The sequence below is a fragment of the Pinus tabuliformis genome, chromosome 5_2 (genome assembly GCF_031772625.1).
Source record: "Pinus tabuliformis cultivar Carrire ecotype Pingquan chromosome 5_2, CPIR1, whole genome shotgun sequence".
NCBI lineage: Eukaryota > Viridiplantae > Streptophyta > Pinopsida > Pinales > Pinaceae > Pinus > Pinus tabuliformis.
The window spans coordinates 639926433-639938508 of NC_142306.1; positions in this window are offsets into that span (position 1 = coordinate 639926433).

Here is a 12076-nt window from a genome sequence, read left to right on the forward strand (position 1 = left end):
TCTCTTGTCAAAGATCTTCACCTGAACTTGTTTCGATAGCATTGAGTGTTTTAGTGGATTTCATAGAAGTTTAAGCCCTGGGGTTTGATTTTTGAGTAGGTCCTGTAGTGACTTTGGTGGTAGAAGTTGTCAAGCCTCAGATCTCTCTGGTTTTGTCAGCCTTCTTAGGAGTCGGACCTGTCATAAAGTCTACCTGTGAGAGCAACTTACCTTTGAGTTGTCTCTTTGGCAAATTTCGAAGTGCTTGTTGATTGAGTATTGAATTCCATTTTACAAAAAGAACAAAAAGATTTGAGTTTTGTTTTGACTGGTCTTTTGATTCTGCATTAGCTGGTCCTTGGCTTGATTATGGTCAAGTAAAACAACCTAGAATCATCATTGTAGGCTTTTGCCTCGTTAGGTTTGCTTTAGAGTAAATTTCTTTTTGATTTGCTTGTGAGTCAATTTTTCATAGATTTTATAGATTTTGAGATTGATTTTCGTTAAAATAGATTTATATGCTTTATTAAATAAGGGAAAATACAAAAACATCTCCTTTGAAAAGTTTTGTTTCAAGTAGCTTTGAGGTATTTTGAAAGAAAAAGAATTTTTCGTGCACGTAAGGAGTGGTCATGTTTGTATGCTTGGAAAGATAAAGAGAATTGTTTCTTTGATTGTCTTTACTAAGAAAGTTGTTTTCTATAAAATTTGCATTTTCCAACTCTCTTAGTTAGGAGTTTCATTGAAAGAGAAAAGTAGCGTAAATCATCTTAGGTGCATCTTTGTAGTGGTTTGAGTCGAGTCTACACACCATTGGTTTCATTTCCGCTACCTTTTGTCTTTAAGAAAAACCATAAAATTAACGCTTAAAGTAAAATCAACTTAGTAACTTTTATTTACTAGGGCTCTGAAACACCAATTTAGATCAGGCTAGTGTCTTGGAGTAGGAGAGTAATTAACTCTCCAAGACAACAAAACCAAACAAGTAGCTTATCTTGTGATAGAATAAATCCAATTGTCTCATTTGTACTCTGGGAAAGCTCCTCTTAAAGGAGAAGCACGAGCTCGTGTCCGAACCAGTGAGGGGATCAATCCTCCCTCGTTGGGAACGACGCCAGACACGCACGTATTACAAACGGTAAACCTCGGATTAACCATTGTCGAGGAGCCAGGGGTCACTTGTCGTAAACCTTGGATTATTGTCAAGGAACCGGCAAGGGGATTGAGCTTGATACTCTGCCCTTGCGTGCTGTCGGAGTGTAGACTGTTCCCCCAGGTGCATTTGTTGTGGTTGGTAACCTTAGTGACCATTATCTTTAGGATTCTACCGAGGTGACGGTGGAGGGAAGATCCCACTGTACCTGGAGCAGACGTCGGCTAGACTCACTTGGATTTTCCGGGGGGTTCACTTCACTCGAGACGGTTAAAGTGGAGGAACTTGTGCCAGTCTATTCATTAAGCAGGTTGCCGGGGTAACTGTTCCACCCGCCACTTCTGTACTGAATCCAGCGATGTTGGGTTTCATCTCCAACTAGCATTTTCGGTCTGGAAGGCTACTGTTTGTGCTTGGTTTGACGCCCTAGATTCTTTAGGCGTGTGATTCAAATTTGTTTGGTTCTTTAGCGACTTTAGGTGGTTTGATTTGAGATTTTACTTTGTTTTCGTGTGTAGTAGTTAAAAGTTTTTAGCTGTGGCGGAATTACCGAGACAGTCCCGTAGACTTCGGGGCAAGTCACCTGAGATTGTTACTGGAACTGATTTGTTGAGGAAACTCCGTAGATCACGGGGTGGATCTCCTGAAGACGTCCCGGGTCAGTACAAAGGATTGAAGGTCCTTGTAACTCCTCCTAGTGGCAGTAGAGTAGGTTCACCTGAAGAAGGAGAATCTTCCTTGGTAGTCCATCCAGATTACCAAATTCTAGAGACAGGTTATAATCCCGAAGCTGTTACAGTTTCTGAGCTTGCTGGTAGTTTTTCATCTACTAGTGATATAGGCGAAGAACCTGAAATATCTGAACCTGTTACTCCAACTTCTAGTGTTCCAGATTCACCAAGAGTAGAACGAGTTATCACCGAAAATCTTCCTACTGGTTTGATTGCTATTGAAGAACTTGCTCCAGAGGAAGAAATAGGCGTCTCTAACCTTGAAGATCAACTTACTATTGAGCTCAGGGAGCGTGAATCTATCTTTTACAGTCCTCCTAGAAGTACTACTTGGTACCTTTCGTTAACCAATTATTTAGACAACTCAGGGATAGGTTTTTCTACACCTCGTACTCCTTTTCCACCTGGAGGTATTTATACTCCTGTAAATATGTCTGGTCAGTCGTCCGTGTTTACTCAAACTCCTGAATCTTTCTTACACGGCGGTCCTTCTGTTCCCACCGGGTATCAATCACTTTCTGGTACCTTTGCGGGGGCATCTCCTCAACCCATTGATCATGGGTTATTAGCTGGAAACAATGGTAATAAACCGTTGGGTGTAGGAGACATTTACATGATGTCAGGTTCAGTTCCCGTTTCTCAACCTCAAGGTGGCCAATTACCGCCTGGGGGGCAGCCTCAATTAACGCCTGGGGGGCAACCTCAAGGTACACAAATTGTGTCTGGGGGGCAGCCTCAAGGTCAGTATGTACCTATGGTGCAATACATGCCTCAAGGTCAACCCCAGCCTCAATATATACCCCAAGGTCAACCTCAGTATCAATATTTACCTCAAGGGTATCAACCAGAAGGTCAAGGTCAACCCCAGTATCAGTATTTACCCCAAGGTTATCAACCTCAAGGTCAATACTCGAGTCAAGGTTATCAACCACCTCAAGGTCAGTCATATGTTCAAGGTATGGGAACTGTACCTTTCAGTTATCAATCCTATCCTCAATCCGGTTATGGATCTCAGTATTCTCAACCTGTTACGGGTCAATACCCTGGAATGATAGTGTGGGATCCGTCACAGGGTCAACAGGTGTTGCAGAGTATACAGTTGGTACCTCAAGCTGGACAACCCGTAGTTTCTGGTCCACCCCAGCAACCGCAACCTGTCCAGTCAAATGTTCAAACTTCTGTAACTTCGGTAGTTACTCAGCCGCCAATTGCACCTAGTACTCCATCTCAAACGGCTGCTGCAACTACCGCAACATCTGCCACACTTACTTCTGGAGTATCGACAGCTCCGGTTTCTACTGTCTCTGCAACCACTCCTCAGACATCTTTACCGTTGTCTGGATCTACGATTCAAACCACGGTCCAGATGCCTATAGGTCAGCCTGGTATAAGTACGGTTGTCACTACTCAACCTCAATTTGTTCATCAACCGTACCAGGGACAGTACCAATATGGGCAAGCTGTCCAGCAGCCAGTTTACCAGTATCAACCGTATCCTGGGTACACTTATCAACAACCTCAACAACCCCAGTACGGTCCGGTTAATCCTGGTTTTCCAGGAGGATATAATATCCCTAATGCGATTCCTGTTCCTAGTTATCCTGGATATCCTCCTCCTGGGACTGGTCTTGTGACCCAGATTTTTAGAGATCCTAACCGGCAATTACCGTTTATCGCAACTTTGGATTTACCAGACTTGACGCGCCTAACGAACGATCCAATTCAATATCTTCCGTTCTGGCCGCCAATGCCAAATAAGTTGCCCAGTGATATACCCAAGTTCGAAGGTAAGTCTGGAGAGGATCCGTCCAATCATGTGATGACTTACCACCTCTGGTGTGCTTCAAATTCTATCTCGGATGATTCGATCCGCTTACGTCTTTTCCAGCGTACACTCATTGGTCTCGCGGCCAAGTGGTACATTGAGTTACCACGGGCCTCTTTTTACAATTTTAGCCAGTTAGCTACCTCGTTCTTAACTCACTTTCAGTTGCCGGTCAGATACGATAACGGCACGGAGTTATTAACTTCACTAAAACAATCGACGTCCACGTATATTTCTGATCACATTCATGAGTGGAGACGTCGAAGAAGGTTAGTGAAAGTTTTTATTCCGGACCAAATCTTAGCTGAATGGTTTGTTAAATCATTATTACCGAAGATTACTGAAGATGTAGCTAAGGCCGGAGTAGTTACTGAGGAGCAAGTCATTGCTCAGGCGCAGTACCTTGACTTAGTTTATACTCAGTCAGGTACGTTACACGAGAAGATCCCAGATCTTCCAAAATCGAATCAAATCGCTGCTGCTCCTTCGGGATCTCATGCCGCTGATGGTATGATTGGTACGGTGAACACAAAGAGCAAGAAGAAATCTTCCAAGAATTCTACTACTCCTATAATCACCTTGCCTGATTCCCCGACAGGAGAGTCTTCTCCTGAACTTTCCGCCGATATTCACGCTGTAGAGTCATCTACGGCCAAATCAAAAAACGGTGGAAAGAAGAAAGGAAAGAAGAAGGCTAAAGCAGACAAGGCTCCGAAGGAGAAAACAAAAAAGTCGGAAACCAATGACGAAAAGCGCAAACCTCGATATCCTTGTCTTATTTGTGAAGAGGATCATTTTACAAGAGATTGCCCTCATCGGGCCGAGGTTGTGAAAATAGTCAAAGGTTCTCCCACTCCTGCTGTGTTGAAAGATCCATTTCCAAAGCAGGAGAGTAAGATGATAGGTTCTTCCTCGACTGCCAGTGAAGAACCCATTTTGATGATGTCTCATGTGAGGATTGCGACTCGGTCGCAAGATTATGGTAGTAAGAATCCTGTTGATGGTAAGGAAGCAGAATCTTCTCATTCTAATCCATCAACCTCAGCTCCTGGTTCCGATCCACTACAGATCGAAAAACCTAACCCGGACTTAGTAATCAAACCGCCCGCCAAGGGTGTACTTCGAAGGTCTGCTTTCAATCCACATGCGAGAGCGGCCCAGAATTACAACATTGTTGAGGACTTAGCTGTTTCACCCTCAGCAATGTCGGCTTTAGAAGTGCTGCAATCATGCCCAGCACAACGAAAATTACTTTTGTCGGCTATCGGAGCTGTTGATGTTCAGGACCCGAATCTGATAATCTTCGATCTAGAAAATAGTACACCACGCCTTCCCCATCAAATGGCTTTCCAGATTCCAGTGATAGTAAAAAACAGGCCTATTCATCGGACTGTAATTGATGAGGGAGCTTCTACGTGTATTATGTCGATTCAGTGTTGGAGATCGCTTGGTTCTCCTTCACTGAACCAATCCCCGACCATCCTTAAGGCCTTTGATGGCCGTGGGTTCCGTCCGTTTGGTATTCTACAGGAATTGCCTATAGGGGTAGAAGGGAAAACCGTTAGTCTAGATGTGGAGGTGGTTGATGCCCCTCTAGACTACAACCTTCTTTTGGGTCGAAGTTGGTCATATGCTATGACAGCGGTCGTTTCATCGGTCTTCAGAGTAATAAAGTTTCCACATAACGGTAAGATCGTGACCATTGATCAGCTGACATACTTTTCATCCGACCCAGCCTCTTCAGAGAGTATCCAGCATGTCGGTAAGACGACAATCCCTTATAGGGACGTTGGCGTAGGTTTAGTTAAAGATTTCGGTTTACTGGGAACTTTTCCTTTCCCTCCAATCAACGCAGACCCTTCATTTGCATCAATTCATATGATTACATCAGACACCATTATTTACGATGATCCTTGGATTGTCCCATCTGAATCTGAGATAGACTCATTCGGTGATGCTATGCCTTTGAGTCCATATGAAATTGCTTATGAAGCCGTCATGTCTTTTACCGACTCGCGTTCAACCCAAATCGACCAAATGAATGTGGTCAGTGAAGAATCACTTTTCACATCAACCTCAGAACGGATAGCGTTTCCCGAAGTCGTGTCATCTGACGAGCAACTTCGCGAAATCCTAAGTGTAGACGATCTACCATGGGAAGATCTCCATCATAGATCTTCGTTTTTACCTAAGGATGATGCTTTTGAAAACGATTTTTCATCTATCTTTACCGCTGAATATGTCAAAGACGCTCAAAATCCAACGAAACATTCTGATTCAGAGTTGAATTTAGGGAATATTTCTCGCACTATTCCCATTGACATTTCAGTGAAGCCCGGAATTGAGGAAAACATTCATATAGGTGCCTCATGTACAGAAGATGAAATTCAAACTTACAAGGCCCTATTCCAAGAATTCCGCGATGTGTTTGCCTGGTCTTACGAGGAAATGCCAGGAATCGATCCTGCCATTGTTGTTCATGAAATAAAGACCTACCCGGACGCTAAACCCGTCCGGCAACGGTTGCGTCAGATTCACCCTCGGAAAGCGGCTGCGATTAAAGCAGAAGTCGAGAAGCTGTTGAAAGCAGGTTTCATTTATCCAATCCCGTTAACGGATTGGGTATCGAATATTGTTCCGGTTAACAAGAAACAAGGAACAATAAGAATCTGTATCGACTATAGGGATATAAATCGAGCTTGTCCAAAAGACAACTATCCTACGCCTTATATCGATCAAATTATTGATGATTGTGCCGGAAGTGAAATGTTTTCCTTTATGGATGGTTTTTCGGGCTATAATCAAATCAATATTCTACCTGCCGATCAACCAAAAACGGCATTCATTTGTCCATGGGGGACATTTGCTTACTGCAAATTACCTTTTGGGCTTAAGAATGCCGGAGCCACTTTTCAACGGGCGATGTCTTACGCATTTCATGACATCAAGCACATTGTGCAACCATACCTCGATGATTTGCCTGCTCATTCTTTACATCGAGCTGATCACCTTGTCCACTTACGAGCAATCTTTATGAGGTGTAGGCATTATCGTATTCGGTTGAATCCCCACAAGTGTGTATTCTGTATAGAAACGGGTCGATTGCTGGGATTTGTTGTTTCAAAAGCCGGCATTCGCGTCGATCCCTCGAAGGTCGAAGCTATCATCAAATTGCCTCCTCCTTCGAGTTTGCGCCAACTCCAAAGTTTGCAAGGGAAAGCAAACTTTTTACGCCGATTCATTCCAAACTACGCCGAGGTCACTAAAGGTTTTACACGGTTGTTGAAACAGAACGCTCAATTCTTTTGGGACGAGATTGCCCAACAATCTTTTGATGCACTTAAGCACGCGTTGACCCATGCACCGTTGTTGCATCCTCCCAACTACAACCAGGACTACTTTTTATACCTCGCAGCTTCGCATTCCACTATTGGAATGGTGTTAGTTCAAGAAGATGAATTCGGAACGGAACATGTGATATATTATCTTAGTAGGACATTAAACCCCACTGAGCTAAAATATTCGCATGTGGAGAAATTGGCCCTGGCAGCCGTTCAAGCTGTCCAGCGTTTTCGTCACTACATTCTTCTCCGTAAAACTACAGTTATTTCGGATTGCAACCCTATGATTTATATTTTGACTAAACAACTGCTAGGGGGCAAGTACTCTAAATGGATCGTTATCCTGCAAGAGTTCGACTTGGAGTTCGAGAAGTCCAAGTCTAAGAAATCCTTAGTTTTTGCGGAATTGATGTGTGATTTCCCGCGTGCTGACACAGAAACTGTGGCAGAAGAGTCCATTGCGGATGAATCTTTGTTTCTTATCAGTACTTTAGATCCGTGGTACCGGGATATAATCATCTATCTCCAAACCCAAACCTTTCGGCCTGAAGCTTCAAAGTCGGAACGTCGAAAAATTCGGTTTCAATCCCAGCAATATAGAATTATTGGAGATACACTTTATCGCCGGGGGGCAGACTTAGTTTTTCGACGTTGTTTAACTCACGAAGAGGCTGAGAGGGTTTTGAATGATTGTCACTCTGGAGCATGTGGCGGTCATATGTCTGGGTATGCCACAGCTCAGAAGGTGTTGCGCGCTGGCTATTTCTGGCCGTCCATGTTTAAAGATTGTATCATTGCGGTCCGAAAGTGCCACAACTGTCAAGTGTTTGATCGCAAGATGCGCGCACCACCTGCTCCTCTCCATCCTATAATTGTCGTTGGTCCTTTCGCCAAATGGGGTATCGATTTTATTACTTGTAACCCTCACTCGGCCGGGGGGCATGCGTATATCATCCTCGCGGTTGATTATTTTACTAAATGGGCCGAGGCGATGCCTACATTCGACGCAAGCGGCAAAACAGCTGCAGTTTTCGTATTCAATCACATTATAACTAGGTTTGGTGTCCCGCAAGCAATCATCACTGACCATGGGAGCCATTTTCGAAACATCATGATGACTGAGCTTACAAGCCAGCTTGGTTTGCGCCACGATAGCTCTACTCCTTATTATCCGCAAGCCAACGGTTTGGTTGAGTCTATCAACAAAGTTCTGGTTATCATGATCCGACGAATCATTGGTATTCATCGGTCGAATTGGCACAACATGTTATTTTCAGCGCTATGGGCATACCGAACTTCAGTGAAAACTTCAACAGGGTTCACTCCTTTCCAGCTAGTTTATGGCTTGGAAGCTGTGTTACCCATTGAATGCGAAATCCCATCACTTCAAATGGCTGTCGAATTACTCCCAGCTACTTCCGAAGAGGAGAAACGTTTATTATACTTAGCTCAGTTAGATGAGACTCGACGTGACGCTGCATTGGCAATCGAGACTCACGCGAAGCGAATGAAAGCTCAGTATGATAGAAATGTGACCCCTCGAAGTTTTTCGGAGGGAGACCTAGTGCTATTATATGATCAAGCTAACGATAAGCTAGGTGCTGGAAAATTCGTTCCTATGTGGCATGGACCCTACATTGTAAAGCGAAAGCTAGCAAAAGGGGCCTATGAGCTGGTAGATTTTGATGGGGACTCTTTGGGTAAACCCAGAAATGGACTTTACCTAAAGAGGTATTATGCTTAAATGGTGGGTATGGAGAATTTTTAGTTAGGTTAGGTTTTCTTTCTAGCTAGTATGTTTGTTAGTTTAGATAGTGTGCTTAGCTTAGAAAGTGTGTTTTTCGTCGTTATTCTGGCTTATCTTGGTTTTACTCTTGATATTGCAGATGTCGACGCCTCTCCAAACATACATTGGATTTGCCGATGGTGCTTGTCGTAGTACACGGAATATCTCTTCCGCAGCTTGGGTTATCTATTCGCCCTCTGACGAGTTAGTTTCTATGCATGGGGTGAGCCTCGGTCAAACGACGAACAACATTGCAGAATACAGTGCAGTGGTTGAATTATTGTCTGAATCTATTTCATTTGGAATTCGACGTTTGATAGTGAGGTTAGATTCTGAACTCGTTGTATTACAGCTTAATAGAGTATATGCCATTAGAAATCCTGTGTTATTAAGGTTGTTTTTGAGAGTGCGCCTCTTGGAACGTGAATTTGATTACATTGAATATCAGCATATTCCAAGGTCTTTAAATACATTAGCAGATGCAATTGCTTCTCGAATGTTGGACAGACATTTACGATAATCATGCAAGTAAATTTAAAAACATTTCATCACATATGTTAAACAAGATGAGCCAGTAATGATGATATATATACATAGATAGGAGTGTGTCAAAAATATACATCGTCTTCGATCATAGGTTGAAAAACACCTTATGATCGGCAAAAATGATAAGTACAAAAAACCAAAAATGTCATATGTGTCTACAAAAGTGACTAGCCAATCACTGGTGGTGCTCTCTATACGAGACCACTGCCCACACTACCCTACACAAGAACCTCCTAAAAGGTCCTGGGACTGCGACCACATAGCGCTGAAGTCGAATGGGAATGTCATCTATGGTGGTCTCTGGTATATCCGCCGTCAGACGCTCTAGATCCTGTTCCAGCTCGGCTAAGGTCTCTGCGGCCGCATCCTATGGGGCTGGTGCTGGTACAGCTGGTACTCTCCTCTCAAAAGCCCGGAGGTTGGCTGGACGTCGTGGACCTACATCTGCATTTTGAAAATTTGTGCTGTCAGTTTTGAGGCGATATATAAAAACAAAAAAAATATATACATAATTTAAAAACTTGTGAAAAATGAAATACCTCTGTCGTCCCACTGTTCTCCCTGTGGAAGAACCATGTCCGGATCATTCTGAAAATCCATTCCGGCATAAGGAAAATCCTGAATAGCAAAGAACTGGCTCTCTAGCCAGCGAAAGTAACCATCAGGAAATCGAACAACTGCTGCTCCCTCATCAGGATGCCGGGCCATTACCGCAACCCATCTCGTCAACTTAGGCTCCCGAGGAGCCCCAACTGGAACTGTAAGATGCTGGGGGATCAGCATTGGAACTCTCTCTAGGGAAAATCTCACGACTAAAGGCCCATATCCAAAGGTCTTCAGTTGTCCTCTCTTTTCCCTGGTTAGTTGGCCCTTCATATTGGCCAACACAGCATCGCACCAGTTGAAAATGGTGCCTTGGAAGCAATCTATAGCCATCCGCATTTGGGACCCGGTGGCATGGTGCAAAGCGGCCACCCCACAAATTCTGGTAACAGTAAAGGCTATCACCATAAGTTCAGGTCGGGATATGTACTTGATTTCTATCCCCTTCTCCTGGTTTTTATTGTTGCACCACTCTAGCCGGAGGCTAGCAAGGGATTGGCCACCCGGGCTAGTCTCGAATAGAGAGAGTTGCTCGCCCCTGTTAGGCAAGCCAGTGAGAAAATATATGTCGGAGGGCTCTATCTCGAGCTGGTGCTCTCCGATGTAGAAACATTGCTCCTGAATGTTCCACCTTTCAACCAGCCACTCAAGGAATGGCACCTGGCCCCTCATGCCAGGTATGGCCCAGTATTTGTACAGTCTGCATGCTTTTAACACATCAATGGAAGGTTGATGACCTATTGCGGCCAAATCAACGTCCTCGTGTTCTCTTTCGCGCCAATCAAGCATGGTGTGCACCCTGCACATCATAAAACATCTGTTAGAGTCCATAAAATTTTAAAATTTTGGTTCATTTTGGAGAAATGAGGGTTTCAAAATGCGTTTTGCAGGGTACGCACCCTGGCTTTTAGGAACAGAGCGCCTGGACACAGCTTCCCTTAAGGCCGGGTGCGTACACCTGGTATTTTCCCCATTGAGAAAATATTGGGGTACGCAGGTCAGTAGTGCATGACCTGCGTACCCCGAAGGGCGCATCTTGAAACCCCAAGACCCCCAAAAAATCAAATTAAAACTTAAAAATGAATTTTAAATGGATGGAAAGCAAGAGAAGGATGTTGTAGAATACCTGATGAGACGGCGTTCGATTCTGACGGTCGGATTCTCCGCAATGACCACAGGAAGTTTTCTTGTCAAAAGCCCTTTTCTCAACCTCAACAGTAAAATGGTAAAAATGACATGGTAAAAAGTCTTTTTATAGGTTTTTTGGATGAATGAATTCTAAGTTTGTTTATTTTTCACCATGAAAGGACATTTTTCAATGTATCTTTACCCATCTTGAACAGGTATGAGTAATGTGTCGTTTTTGTGCAGGACAAAAGGACTTTAGAGTAAAATCATCATTTTTCACGAACCAAAACATCAGAGTCATCTTTTAAGCTCTTTTCTGACTCCTAAAATATGAAAAGATTGTCGAGCGTTTCTTTTACACTCGTTAAAACGGAATTAAAAGACGGTCCCCCTATAGCTATTTTCTGACCGTAAAAACAGGAAAATATTGCCGGGTTTTTGTCGTTTCAAACTCGATATGGAAATAAAACGACGTGTCCTTGATCGCTTTTTACTTTTCAGGTCAGAGACACTAATCATGAAAGTACTCCTTGGTCGCAAGATCAAGCGGTTCTCCCAGGTATTATTTTATACTTTTTCGGGCTTGGGGGACACAAATTTACGAAAAAGTTCAACCTGGAGTCTTCTTAAGTTTTTCAGACTCTTTAAAATTGAAAAACGTCGAGTTTCTCCTATACTGGGCTCGTTAAAATTTCACAGTAAAGGACCTGTTCAATTACAAACAGGAACGAACCACTCCTTCCTAGGGTTCGAATCAAAACTAGGTTGGACTCATCCGAAGGATGAGCTTATAATCAAGCATATGTTATCCTCCTCAAGCTTGTTAAAAATAAAGAGGTACTTGCCAGAAATGGTGGGGGAAAAGAGAGAAGAATGAACCTATTTGTTATCCTTTGTTATAGAAGAACCTTATCACTGCTCTTGAACACAACACTTTCCGTTCACCTGGGTTGGGAAATCCTTTGCCTTAAAAGTTGATCAAAC